The sequence below is a fragment of the Triticum urartu genome, chromosome 5A (assembly GCF_056163025.1).
Source record: "Triticum urartu cultivar PI428250 chromosome 5A, HENAU_Tu73, whole genome shotgun sequence".
Classification (NCBI taxonomy): Eukaryota; Viridiplantae; Streptophyta; class Magnoliopsida; order Poales; family Poaceae; genus Triticum; species Triticum urartu.
Window position 1 is genome coordinate 262,137,894 of NC_141877.1, and position 14,029 is coordinate 262,151,922.

Sequence of the window (14,029 nt, forward strand, 5' to 3'; positions counted from 1 at the left end):
TCTCTTCAAATTATCAGTTTGGTTTGGCCTACTAGATTGGTTTTTCTTGCCATGGGAGAAGTGCTTAGTTTTGGGTTCGATCTTGCGATGTCCTTTCCGAGTGACAGAAGGGGCAGCAAGGCACGTATTGTATTGTTGCCATCAAGGATAACAAGATGGGTTTTTTTATCATATTGCATGAAACTATCCCTCTACATCATGTCATCTTGCTTAAGGCCTTACTCTATTTTTAACTTAAAACTCTAGATGCATGATGGATAGCGGTCGATGAGTGGAGTAATAGTAGTAGATGCAGGCAGGAATCGGTCTACTTGTCTCAGACATGATGCCTATATACATGATCATACCTAGATATTCTCATAACTATGCTCAATTCTGTCAATTGCTCAACAGTAATTTGTTCACCCACCGTAGAATACTTATGCTCTTGAGAGAAATATTATTTATCATCTCTATCAGATATCACTTTCGTAAGTGACCGTGAAGGGATTGACAACCCCTAAGCGCGTTGGTTGCGTTGAGCTATTGTCTTTGTGTAGGTACGAGGGACTCGCGCGTAGACTCCTACTGGATTGATACCTTGGTTCTCAAAAACTGAGGGAAATACTTACGCTACTTTGCTGCATCATCCTCTCGTCTTCGGGGAAATCCAACGCAGTGCTCAAGAGGTAGCATGAGCGCGGCCCTCATGTTCGCTTGTTCCCATCGGGAGTGTGGCGCCATTGCCGCAGCGTAGCTTGAGGCCTTCGCTGCGGCCCGTGCACGCCGCGGGGTAAGGGCGGAAGGCGTTAGACCACGCCGCCCGCGCCCCGCGGTGTTCGTCGGTGCGCCTGCCACCTGGATCGCGGAGTTGAGGTCTTCTTGGGAGGACGACGCCACCCGGGCTGGCCAGGCTGCCAAGTGATCAGCGTCAGCCCTCGGGTCGCCGGACATCGGCGCTGCAGAGTGTTGGCGGGTCTTCTGATGGAAGAGAGGCTTCGGCGCACCCCTACCTGGCGCGCCAAATGTCGGATTTCGGGTTCTGGCAAAACCCTTGAGAACACTGGGGTGCACAAGAAGATCTCTCCTCCCCCAAGCTCTCACCCTCACCACAATCTCAAGGCTTGGCGCGTCAAACTCGCAGAACGATGGGACACAAGATTTATACTGGTTCAGGCCACCGATGTGGTGTAATACCCTACTCCAGTGTGGTTTGGTGGATTGCCTCTTGGGATGAGGATGAACAGTTACAAGGGAAGAACATCCTCCTGAGGAGAGGTGCTCTTGTGCTTGGTGAGTTTGTGTTGTTGCCTCGGTGAAGTGGATCCGGTCCATGATGAGATCTGCTTTCTCTATGGTGGTGTCTAGTCCTATATATAGAGGCCCGGGTCCTCTTCCCAAATATTAGGCGGGAAGGGATCCAACAACGGCCAATTTGAAGGGGGACAACTAGTACAAGCTATCCTGACAAAAGATGGTCTTCGCCTGCCAAAGGCTCTGGTGATGACGCCGTCATGGGCTCCACGGTGACCTCCGTCCTGCTGGTCCTGGTCTCATTGCACCGATATGGAAACCTTTGCCTGCTGGCTCGGGACTCCTCGCCTATGCTTGCCTCCTTAGCACCAAAGAGGAAACGAGGACACTGTGCACGCTGGAGCCCGCCTGGTGCCCGCCTGGCCTTGGTCGTCATGGCTTGCGTCACAAGAACCTCGCGAGGCACCCCTTGCCTTGATCTCTCCACCCCTCGTGAGCCAGCGTGGTGAGGCCACCCCCGAGGAGGTCTTGCATCCTCCTCCTCACGAGGCTTGTCCCCTCGCGAGGGTCTTGAGTGTTTCGCCGGTGAATATGGGCCGTACAGGGCCGCTGGTGGAGCCATGCTATGGGCCGCAGGCAGGCAAGTCTAGGGACCACCGTTCCCAGGACGCCGACAGTTCTGGATGTGCAGAAAATGGCGTCTTACTCATTTCCCCCACCAGACAAGCTTCGGATGTACCAAATGATTCAAAATCAAAAGATGTCAACACTCCATATGTATGAAGTTTTTGCATACGTTTCTTTCCGATATGACCAAGACGACAGTGCCACAAGTATGTGGTATTATCAGTCTTCTTGAGACATTTAGCATTAATGTTATAAACAACTTTTTCGTGTTCAAGATCTAATATGAATAATCCACCAATCATGGGTGCAAATCCATAAAATATATCCTTATAATATACTAAACAACCATTGTTCTCTGAATTATAAGAATAATCATCATTTATCAAACATGATCGAGAGATAATGTTCTTACATAAATTTGGAACACAATAACAATTACTTAGTTCTAAAACCAATCCTGAAGGTAATTTCAAAGACATGACACCGACAGCTTGAGCAGCGATCCCATCATCATTCCGACACACATCACAACTTGATTTCTTCTCAGCTTCTGAACATTCCGCAGTCCTGCATCGTGTTGCAAATGTTAGCAACAAATCAAGTATTAAATGCCCAAGACTTGGAATTTTGGGTGAGTATAATGTCAATAACATTAACTTGTATAACTTTTATACCTTTACCAGAAGATGAGTTCTTCTTATCCGCCAGATACTTCAAGCAATTTCTGTTCGAGTGTCCTTTTTCTTTGTAGTAAAAACACATAGTCTCATGAGAAGTTCCACCCTTGTTTCTCTTGGTGTTGTGTTTCTTTTTGAAACTTTATGTCTTGTTCACCATCAACTTTTGTTGTTTCTTCAACCCAATCTCATGGTTCTTACAATATTGAAAGCATTCTAAGACGCTGGAATCATTCTTGCGAGACATAAACACATTGATGACATCCTGAGACGCTCCAGGCGCCGGATAGTCACCAAGTGATTAATCCAGTACATGTTCTTTCTTAGCACTCCTAAGAACATATCTTAGAGTGTGGATCTAATCCTCATAGTTCTTACCATCTTACCATTTGTAGTCAACTTTTCTTTCTCAAACAAAGGTGCTAAATTTAAACTATTGCAAGCCATTGATCTACAACAAAAAACACAAGATTCAATTTATTCATTTATTCATAATTAATATTGCACTTATTATTTTAGATAAAACATAATTGTGCTCCCAGTCAAATCAATATCTGTCATAATTGATAGTGAGTGATTCAAGATCCAAATCTAGTTCTCAGCCATTGATGTGGACATCACTGATGAAGAGAATTTTGATCGGTGGGCAATCTATTGTTGATCATATCATCATATGACTCTTGTTCATCTTTCGATGCTATGTGTTCCAAGCTCAGGACGATTCTGCTACAACTTCAAGACAACCAAGTACTATCTACACATATGATCTGACCATCTCCGTCTTACATCTCTCATCTCGCTTAAACTCATGTGGACATGATGAACTCTGAGATGTTAGAATGTCGTAGACGGTTGCAACACTAGGAAGAGCACCTTTTAAATTGATATTTACTGTGAGAGATCACCCTAATAATTGACTACTGCGCAATCAAAGGGTGCAGAGAACAAAGGGATAAACATCTCAGGAAAAATTCATAAAAGCATGATATGGTATAGCCCTGGGCACCGAGAATCTCCGTCATCATCTTCAATCTCTAGTTGAAGCGTCGTGACGGCCAATACTTCGATGTCATGGCAACCGTTTCAAAAATGTTGCCATCGCAGGAATTTCATAAAATGTTGCTAATGACCCACAAGTATAGGGGATCAATCATAGTCCTTTTGATAAGTAAGAGTGTCGAACCCAACGAGGAGCAGAAGGAAATGACAAGTGGTTTTCAGCAAGGTATTCTTTGCAAGCACTAAAATTATAAGTAACAAGTAGTTTGATAGCAAGATAATTTGTAACGAGCAAGTAACGACAACGATAAATAAGATGCAGCAAGGTAGCCCAATCCTTTTGTGGCAAAGGACATGCCAAAACGGTCTCTTATGATAAGCAAAGTATTCTTGAGGGCACACAGGAATTTCATCTAGTCACTTTCATCATGTTGGTTTGATTCGTGTTCACTACTTTGATAATTTGATATGTGGGTGGACTGGTGCTTAGGTGTTGTTCTTACATGAACAAACCTCCTACTTATGATTAACCCCCTCGCAAGCATCCGCACCTACGAGAAAAGCATTAAGATAAAATCTAACCATAACATTAAACTTTTGGATCCAAATCAGTCCCTTACGAAGTAGCGCATGAACTAGGGTTTAAGCTTCTGTCACTCTCGCAACCCATCATCTAATAACTACTCCACAATGCATCCCCTTAGGCCCTAATAAGGTGAAGTGGCATGTAGTCGATGTTCACATGAAACCACTAAGGGAATCACAACATACATACCATCAAAATGTCGAACACATATCAAATTCACATGATTACTTGCAACAAAATTTCTCCCATGACCTCAAGAACGAAAGTAACTACTCACAAATGATAATCATGATCAAGATCAGAGGGGTATCAAATAGCATAATGGATCTGAACATATAATCTTCCACCAAATAAACCATATAGTAATCAACTACAAGATGTAATCAACACTACTAGTCACCCACAAGAACCAATCTAAGATTCTGGTACAAAGATTGAACACAAGAGATGAACTAGGGTTTGAGAGGAGATGGTGCCGTTGAAGATGTTGATGGAGATTGCCCTCCCCAATATGGGAGAGTTGTTGGTGATGATGATGACGATGATTTCCCCCTCCAGGAGGGAAGTTCCCCTGGCGGAATCGCTCTGCCGGAGGGCAAAAGTGCTCCTTCCCAAGTTCCGCCTCGAGACGGTGACGCTTCGTCACGAAAGTCCTCCCTTTATTTTTTCTAGGTCACAATGACTTATATACCAGAAGAGGGGCACCCGAGGTGGGCCGAGGAGGGCACAACCCACCAGGGCGCGCCTGGGGGCCCTAGCGCGCCTAGGTGGGTTGTGCCCACCTAGTGGGCCCCCTCTAGTAGTTATTTGCTCCAATAATTCTTAAATATTCCATAAAAATTCTCCTTGAAGTTTCAGCTCATTTGGAGTTGTGCAGAATAGGTGGCCTAACGTAGCTTTTTCAGGTCCAGAATTCCAGCTACCGGTATTCTCCCTCTTTGTGTGAACCTTGCATATTATGAGGGAAAAGGCATTAGAATTACTCCATAAAGCATTATTATGCATAAAAACATAATAAATAATAGTAGGAAAACATGATGCAAAATGGACGTATCAGTTGCCGTCGCAACCGCTTAAAAAACGTTGTCGTGGCACGAAATTCAGAAATTCTGCCGTGGCACAAAATTATAGCTCCTCGTCCGGCACCAAGTACACCTTATCCTCGTCGGGGTCCTCAGTGTATGGTTTGCCATCGTCACCTATAACATGTAGGCTATCTCTACAATTTTTGCAGTAACATGGCAATCTCATGGCTCCGGCCATCATGTCGTGATGCGTAGGCCACTTAACATTATAACATATAGCCATCTCATACATAAACTCGTTATCATGATGAAGGCTATATCACAACATATGCATACCTTGCAAAACCAAGTTAGACGTCTTTAATCGGTTTTAGTAATATTTTAGTTATGTGGTTAACTAATTTTAACAAGTAACACTAACTACCTACATCCGCAATTAAGGTGATGATTCTTGATGCTAGATTAAGTTCTGGGGTGTGTGAAACAAGAGATTTAATTAAAAATCTCTCGCCACACACTAAACTTCATCAATACACGTGATCCCCTAGAAGATCATCCATCTTCAACACCCTCTTGTGTATACGACGGTTCACTATTCTCAACTATGGTGAAGCCCAGGGAACTGTTAGCATATCGTTGACAGCCAGGGCTGATCGATTGTCAGAACCTTGTAAGAAGCGACACCATGCTGTTAATGAATTGAACCGAAGCAACACTCGAGGGAAGCATAGCAATAACATCAACCCTCATAGTCACATGTAATCTAGATCGCAACCTACATCTAACTCATAAAACCGCCCATGATGTACTATTGGTAAACATGGTAGAAAACAAAAAAATCGCACCTACGATCACCCAAGATTAATATGAAGATGAACAAGGGGTTGGGATCATGATCATTACCATCACTGAGTTGCAATGGAAGAAGAACGTGTCGGTGTAGATAGTACTTGGAGTCCCTCAAACCATCAATGAACGATCCCTTGTATCGCCCATGAATAGTCCCTCGAACTGAAGACCGAAAGCACGACCTCTCTACTTGGTTGCAAGTGTGCAACCTTCATGGTCCAGCAACACTTTTCCTTCTAGAGCTAATCATCACGGGAGAATTAGAGGGAGCAGATTGGAACCACACCGGGCTTCTAATTATGAGGACAAGACGATTATCCTATCTCTAATTAGTCAACTAGGACCAACTAGAACTAGAAGAACTAGAGGAAGCTCCAAAACTTGTATATTAACAATAGAGCAAAAAAAACCTAGTATACATAGGTTGGAGGAGGAGGAGAGGGCAGCCACCTAGGGGGGAAAGTCCCCCTTGGGGCGGCGACCAAAGGGGGGGAGTAGGAATCCTCCCCAAGTCCAATTGGCCCCCTCCCCATAAGGAATGGGGGGCACCTTCCTAGTTGGGCCCTTGTGGCCCAAGTTGCCTCCCACCTCCTGGCCTTTTAGGCCCGTTGATATTTAAATTAAATATAAAATGTTCTAAATACCTCTATAACATTATATATATATTAACATCCCTGGAAACATTTTCCACCTATATATAATTTATCGGTAATGCCCGGTATTACCCGATACTCTCCCAAACCCTTCTGGTGACCCCAAAATGCTTCTGGATCCTCTCGGAACTATTTTGAATATTCATGAAACAATTCCACAAATATATTATCATGACTCCCATCCTACTAACACTCAGCAGATCATGATTGCCTTAAGCTTGTGACCCCGTAGGTTCGGTAACTCATATACATGAACGAAACCATTCATTCAATGACCAACAGCGGGACCGTGGACGTCCGTATCGGTCCCTATGAGCACATGAAATATATTTGAGTGAACCTTTGGTTATCATGTGGTGTTCCTTTTGCTTCCCGATATTTCACAAAACCCGGGATGCATCGGTATCCTCCCGAGTCATCACCATGATTGCTATACTGAAATCCTCATTATTGGTTTTGTTCTTCTTTCTCATTATTGTGTTTGGCATACCCGTGACGAAGTCACGTGTGTCGGGCCATACGATGATCGATGCTGTCACACTGAGAGGGCCCTAAGAATATCTCTACATTCTCGTGGGAGCAAATCCCACTCTGGAGCTATCTGGCCACTTGTCATACTTTCCTATGAACCTGTAAGTCATCGCTATGATCACCGTATTACAGGTGATGTTTGAGCAACCCCAAAGCCCACCATTTGGTAATAAGTGACCACAATAGTCTCATGGTCAAAGGAGCAATGTCAGATGTTAACACTCTGTGTTATTTACAATTTGAAGTAGACAATATAAACTCAATTCATAACGAATGAGTTTGGGTCAATTAAATATGATCGCTCTTCTAACGTCATAGTCTCAATGTTGTTTTAGGATCATTGATGCGTCCATTTTGCATCATTTTTTATACTATTATTTATAATGTTTTTGACCAATATAATACTTTGTGGCACAATTCTAATGTCTTTTCTGTCTTAAATTGCAAGATCTACATGAAGAGGGAGATTGCCGACAGCTGGAATTCTGGACCTGAAAAAGCCACATCAGAGATACCTATTCCGCACAACTCCAAATGAGCTATACTTTCATGGAGAATTATTTCGGAATATATAAAAAATACTCGAGAAGAGAAATACTAGAGGGGGCCCACTAGGTGCCCATGAGGCACCAGGTCACCCCCTAGCGCGCCCTGGTGGCTCGTGGGGTCCCTGGCTGGCCTCCAAAGCCCATCTTCTGCTATATGAAGCATTTGCCCTAGAAAAAAATAAGGAGAGGACTTTCCGGAGGAAGCGCCGCCGTCTCGAGGCGGAACCTGGGCCATACTCGGGCCTAATGGAAGGCATTGTGGAGTAGTAATTACATGATGGATTGATAGAGTGACAGAATATTAAACCCTACTTTATGCGCTATTTCGTAAGGGGCTTATTTGGATCCATATGTTCCATCCTATGGTTAAATTTATCTTAATTCTTCTTTCGTAGTTGCGGGTGCTTGCGAGAGGGGTTAATCGTAAGCGGGAGGCTTGATCAAGTAAGAACAACACCCAAGCACCGGTCCACCCACATATCAAATTATTAAAGTAGCGAACGCGAATCAAACAAACATGATGAAGGTGACTAGATGAAATTCCATGTGTCCTGAAGAACGCTTTGCTTATTCTAAGAGATCGCTCTGGCCCGTGATACGTCTCCAACGTATCTATAATTTATTAAGTATTCATGCCATGTTTACAATAATTTTATATGATTTTGGTATGATTTGATTAGAACTAACCCGGACTGACGCTCTTGTCAGTAGAACTACCATGGTGTCATTTTTTGTGCAGAAATAAAAGTTGTCGGAACGAGCTAAAAATTTACGGAGAATATTTTTGGGAAAAATAAAAAAATACTAGAACGAAAAGATATCGGAGGGGAGTCCCGAGGCAACCACAAGGGTGGGGGCGCGCCCCTTGCCTTGTCATCGCCTCGTGGGCCCCCTTGACTTGTCCCTGACACCAACACCTCCTATAAATCCCACAAACCTCAGAAATAAACCTAGATCAGGAATTCTGCCACCGTAAGCCTCTGTAACCACGAAAAAACAATTTGCAGCCCATTCCGGCACCCTGCCGGCGGGGGAAACCATCACCAGTGGCCATCTTCATCATCCCGGCGCTCTCCATGACGAGGACGGAGTAGTTCACCCTCGGGGCCGAGGGTATGTACCAGTAGCTATGTGTTTGATCTCTCTCTCTCTCGTGTTCTTGATTTGGCATGATCTTGATGTACCACGAGCTTTGTTACTATAGTTGGATCATATGGTGTTTATCCCCCTCTATCTTCTTGTGATGAATTGATTTTTACCTTTGAGGTTTCACTATTATCTGATTGAATACTTTTATGGATTTGAGAACACTTTATGTATGTCTTGCATGGGATACCCATGGTGACAATGGGGTGTTCTATTGATTCACTTGATGTATGTTTTGGCACTCAACTCACGGATTATTGGGGTGACATTGGGGTAATCTATGCATAGGGGTTGATGCATGTTTTCGTCCTTGTTTCTCCAATAGGAATCTTGGGGCACCGTTTGAGGTTCTTTGTGTTGGATTGAATATTATGAATCTAAAGTTGTTTGATGCATATCATATAATTGACCCACGGATACTTGTGGTGACATTGGAGTATCTAGGTGACATTAGGGTTGATTGATGTATGTCATATGGTGTTATTTTACTACAAACTCTAGGGCTGTTTGTGACACTTATAGGAATAGATCAATGGATTGATTAGAAAGAATAACTTTGAGCTGGTTTCGTACCCTACAAGTAATTTCATCTTATGTTCTCCATGATAGGAACTTTGGAGTGACTTTTGTCACACGTTGAGGGATTGCCATATGATCCAATTATGTTATCATTGTTGAGAGAACTTGCACTAGTGAAAGTATGAACCCTAGGCCTTGTTTCCAAGCATTGCAATATCGTTTTCGCTCACACTTGCTACCTTGTTGTTTTTATATTTTCGGATTACAAAAACCTGTATCTACCATCCGTATTATGCCTGTATCACCATCTCTTCGTCTAACTAGTGCACCTATACAATTTACCATTGTATTGGGTGTGTTAGGGACGCAAGAGACTCTTTGTTATTTGGTTGCAGTGTTGTTTGAGAGAGACCATCTTCATCCTATGCCTCCCACGGATTGATAAACCTTAGTTCATCCACTTGAGGGAAATTTGCTACTGTCCTACAAAACTCTGCGCCTGGAGGCCCAACACGAGTCTACAAGAAGTTGGTTGCGTAGTAGACATCAAGCTCTTTTCTGGCGTCGTTGCCGGGGAGGTGAGTGCTTGAAGGTATATCTTTAGATCTTGCATTCAAATCTTTTAGTTTCTTGTTTTATCACAAGTTTATTCTATAAAATAAAACTACAAAAAAAGGAATTGAGGTTTCCTCGTATGCTTCATCTTGTTAATGTCTTTCATGAAAATGATGGAAAGGAAAATTGTGCTCAAGTGTTAGAACAAGAAATCAATAAAATGTGCCCTAAATTTTTGAGTGATGAGCATGATTTCAATGTTGTTAGTACGAATTTCTTTGAATATCCATGGTGCTAATGATATGCAAAGCTATAAGCTTGGGGAAGCTGTGTTTGATGAATATGATCTTATTAGTCCCCATGTTTTGATGAGAAAATTAATTATGATGATAGTGTGCCTCCTATATATGATGACTATATTGATGAAAGTGGGTTTGGAAGAGTGTTAACTTTAGGAAGTAATGATCCCACTATTTGGAGGGTGTTGAATCCTATAATATTTATGAAAGTGGATTTGGAGAGGTCGTGACTTTATTTAGTGATGAATCCACTATTTCGGAAGAGGTTCCAATTGATTATGAGAACAAAGTTGCTATCTATGATGATTATGAAGGAAATATGCTCTAGAGGCAATAATAAAGTTGTTATTTATATTTCCTTATATCATGATAAATTTTTATTATTCATGCTAGAATTTAATTAACCGGAAATTTAGTACATGTGTGAATACATAGATAAACAGAGTGTCACTAGTATGCCTCTACTTGACTAGCTCGTTAATCAAAGATGGTTAAGTTTCCTAACCATAGACATGTGTTTTCATTTGATGAGCGGGATCACATCATTAGAGAATGATGTGATGGACATGACCCATCCATTAGCTTAGCATAAATGATCGTTTAGTTTTATTGCTATTACTTTCATCATGATTTATACATGTTCCTCTGACTATCAGATTATGCAACTCTCGAATACCGGAGAAACACCTTGTGTGATATCAAACGTCACAACGTAATTGGGTGATTATAAAGATGCTCTAAAGGTGTCCCCGATGGTGTGTCTCCGATGGTGTCTGTTGAGTTGGCATAGATCGAGATTAGGATTTGTCACTCCGTGTATCGGAGAGGTATCTCTAGGCCCTCTTGGTAATGCTCATCACTATAAGCCTTGCAAGCAATGTGACTAATGAGTTAGTTGCGGGATGATTCATTACAGAATGAGTAAAGAGACTTGCCGGTAACTAGATTGAACTAGGTATGATGATACCGACGATCTAATCTCGGGCAAGTAACATATCAATGACAAAGGGAACAATGTATGTTGTTATGCGGTTTGACTGATAAAGATCTTCGTAGAATATGTAGGAGCCAATATGATCATCCAGGTTTCGCTATTGGTTATCGACCGGAGATGTGTATTGGTCATGTCTACATAGTTCTCGAACCCGTAGGTTCCGCACGCTTAACGTTCGATGACGATTTGTATTATGAGTTATGTGATTTGATGTACCGAAGTTTGCTCGGAGTCCCGGATGAGATCACAGACACGACGAGGAGTCTCGAAATGGTTGAGAGGTAAAGATTCATATATTGGAAGGCTATATTTAGACACCGGAAGTGTTCCGGGTGATACCGGGTCACCGAAAGGGGTCTGGGCAAACCCCGGGAAAGATATGGGCTTAATGGGCCAAGTAAGGGAACACACCAGCCCACAAGGGGCTGGTGCGCCCCCTACAGGGATATCCACGTGGGGAGAAAGGAAAAGGAGAGGAGGAAAAGGAAAGTATGAAGTAGGACTCCTACTTCCTTCCCCTCCCCCTCCTTCCTTTCCCCCTTGTCCAAATATGGTAAGGGGGGGATTGGACTAGGGGCCCAAGTAGGATTCCTCCTACTTGGGCGCGCCCTAGGCTGCCTCCCTCCCTCTCCCTCCTTTATATACGTGGGGAGGGCACCCCTAGAACACAAATCAATTGTTCCTAGCTATGTGCGGCGCCCCCTCCACAGTTAACACCTCGGTCATATCGTCGTAGTGCTTAGGCGAAGCCCTCCGCCGGTAACATCATCATCACCGTCACCACGCCGTCGTGCTAACAAAACTCTCCGCCGGCCTCAACTAGATCAAGAGTTCGGGGGACGTCATTGAGCTGAATGTGTGCAGATCGCGGAGGTGCCATGCGTTCGGTACTTGGATCGGTTGGATGGCGAAGACATTCAACTACATCAACCGTGTTACTAAACGCTTCCGCTTTCGGTCTACGAGGGTACGTGGACACACTCTCCCCGCTCGTTGCTATGCTTCTCCTAGATAGATCTTGCGTGATCGTAGGAATTTTTTTGAAATACTACGTCCCCCAACAGTGGCATCCGAGCCAGGTCTTTGCGTAGATGTTATATGCACGAGTAGAACACAAAGGAGTTGTGGGCGTGAGTATATACATATTGCTTACCGTCACTAGTTGATTCTTGATTCAGCGGTATTGTTGGATGAAGTGGCTCAGGCCAACATTACGCATATGCTTACGCGAGACTGGTTCTACTGACGTGCTTCGCACACAGGTGGCTAGTGGGTGTCTGTTTCTCCAACTTTAGTTGAATCGGTTTCAATGAACAGGGTTCCTTCTGAAGATCAAAAAGCAATCACTATACTACGTTGTGGTTTTTGATGCATAGGTAAGAACAGTTCTTGCTAGAAGCTTGTAGCAGCCACGTAAAACTTGCAACAAGAAAGTAGAGGACGTCTAACTTGTATTTGCAGGGCATGTTGTGATGTGATATGGTCAAGACATGATTATATAAATTGTTGTATGAGATGATCATATTTTGTAACACAGTTATTGGCAACTGGCGGGAGCCATATGGTTGTCCCTTTATTGTATGAAATGCAATCGCCATGTAATTGCTTTACTTTATCACTAAGCAGTAGCGATAGTCGTGGAAGCAATAGTTGGCGAGACGACAATGATGCTTCGATGGAGATCAAGGTGTCAAGTCGGTGATGATGGTGATCATGTCGGTGCTTTGGAGATGGAGATCAAAGGCACAAGATGATGATGGCCATATCATATCACTTATATTGATTGCATGTGATGTTTATCCTTTATGCATCTTATTTTGCTTAGTATGGCGGTAGCTGATGATCTCTCACTAAATTTCAAGGTATAAGTGTTCTCCCTGAGTATGCACCGTTGCTACAGTTCGTCGTGCCGAGACACCACGTGATGATCGGGTGTGATAAGTTCTATGTTAACATACAACGGGTGCAAGCCAGTTTTGCACAAGCATAATACTCGGGTTAAACTTGACGAGCCTAGCATATGCAGATATGGCCTCGGAACATTGAGACCGAAAGGTCGAGCGTGAATCATATAGTAGATATGATCAACATAGTGATGTTCACCATTGAAAACTACTCCTTCTCACGTGATGATCGGACATGGTTTAGTTGATTTGGATCACGTGATCACTTAGATGACTAGAGGGATGTCTATTTAAGTGGGAGTTCTTAAGTAATATGATTAATTGAACTTTAATTTATCATGAACTTAGTCCTGATAGTATTTGCATATCTAGGTTGTAGATCAATAGCTTGTGGTGTAGCTCCCCGTTTATTTTGATATGTTCCTAGAGAAAAATGACTTGAAAGATGATAGTAGCAATGATGCGGACTGGGTCCGTGATCTAATGATTATCCTCATTGCTGCATAGAAGAATTATGTCCTTGATGCACCACTAGGTGACGAACCTATTGCAGGAGCAGATGCAGACGTTATGAATGTTTGGCAAGCTCAGTATGATGACTACTTGATAGTTTAGTGCGCCATGCTTTACGGCTTCGAACCGGGACTTCAAAAATGTTTTGAATGCCACAGAGCATATAAGATGTTCCAAGAGCTGAAATTAGTATTTCAGACTTATGCCTGAGTCGAGAGGTATGAGACCTCTGACAAGTAGTTTGCCTACAAGATGGAGGAGAATAGCTCAACCAGTGAGCATGTGCTCAGAATGTCTGAGTATTACAATCACTTGAATCAAGTGGGAGTTAATCTTCCAGATAATATAGTGATTGATAGAGTTCTCTAGTC